We start from the raw sequence: 546 nt of genomic DNA, 5'->3' as shown, positions 1-546 counted from the left end.
GTGTTTGATTTTTTTCCAGTTCGTTTGCCATCAAAACCTTTAGTCATAGATCACTTATACCAGCCAGGTATGTATTAGAATTGTTGAAACTTCTGAATATTAACCCACCTCTCCTTCCACCACTGACCTACCCCCCCCCCCCTATGTTCTGGTGATTTATAAGAGTAAATCTCATTCAAGTGTAGAGTTCCGACCACAGGCAATGTCGGGAATGAAGCTTCGAAACGCTCTTTAAGTGAAAGGAAGTCCATGTTTGACAAGAATTTTGACCGTGACTGTACACTAAGACGTTTTTCACACAGATATTTACTATTCTTGCCAATGTATCTACTTTTTATATAGAACGCGTGGAAAGAGACGATTAAATTGGGAACAATCCTGAAGTAATAGAAGAAATGTTTGTGAAAGGAGTTTTATTGTATTATATATCAAATAACGATGTGCGGGAACCAGCTCTTTGTGATTTAGAAGTCTAAGGATCATTTTGTAATACCACAACAGAAGAAAGTGAACTTCCGGTGTTGCATTAACGACATCATCAACTGA

Source organism: Penaeus monodon, chromosome 32, assembly GCF_015228065.2.
Source record: "Penaeus monodon isolate SGIC_2016 chromosome 32, NSTDA_Pmon_1, whole genome shotgun sequence".
In the NCBI taxonomy this organism is placed as follows: domain Eukaryota; kingdom Metazoa; phylum Arthropoda; class Malacostraca; order Decapoda; family Penaeidae; genus Penaeus; species Penaeus monodon.
Note: the sequence above shows the minus strand (reverse complement) of the source record.